Consider the following 604-nt stretch of genomic DNA (forward strand, 5'->3'; position numbering starts at 1 on the left):
AAGCTTGGCAAAGCACAGGGACTGTGGTTCAATCCCCCAGCACCACATGCCAGCCAGCCCCGCCCCCTGGTGGGCTGAGCTGGCCACACACACACTAAAAAAAAAAAAGTTTAAAAAAAAAAAAAAGGAAGGCCGAGTCGGTTCCTGTTACCTCTTTTGTCATTTGCAACTATACCACCATTTCCTGGCCCTGTCCTCTGTTGCTCTTGAACTCTGTATGTCTATCCTTTGAGCAGAGTTCCTTGAAACTCACATTCTGATTTCTCTTCATTCTAATACTTTTCCTTCTGGTTAAAGAAAAACTAATTCAGAACAACAGGCGAATTGGCCTTCTGGAATTGAGAACAAGGATTGTTTGCTAAGAAAAGGTTCCCTGAGTGCCCTGTAAGGAACTCTGTGGCCCATTTGAGTTGGGCTTTGAGGTTTGAATAAAATTCACCAGGAGGAGCCAGGCATTGTGGCATATGCCTGTGATCCCAGAACTTAGGAGGCTGAGGCAGGAGTGCTGTGAGCTTGAGGTTGGCCTGGGCTACATAGTGAGTCCAAAGCCAGCCTAAACTACATAGCAAGATCCTGTTAAAAAAAAAAAAAAAAAAAAAAAGAA

At 44.5% G+C, this 604-nt stretch overlaps 1 protein-coding gene across 2 annotated transcripts in view; it reads left to right on the plus strand.

Annotated features, from left to right (window-relative positions):
• Flii (FLII, actin remodeling protein) overlaps positions 1-604 on the plus strand; it is a 15,091-nt gene that overhangs the window by 4,062 nt on the left and 10,425 nt on the right. The gene's annotated exons all lie outside the window — the stretch shown is intronic.

This window comes from Octodon degus, unplaced genomic scaffold (assembly GCF_000260255.1).
Source record: "Octodon degus isolate 3935 unplaced genomic scaffold, OctDeg1.0 scaffold00122, whole genome shotgun sequence".
NCBI lineage: Eukaryota > Metazoa > Chordata > Mammalia > Rodentia > Octodontidae > Octodon > Octodon degus.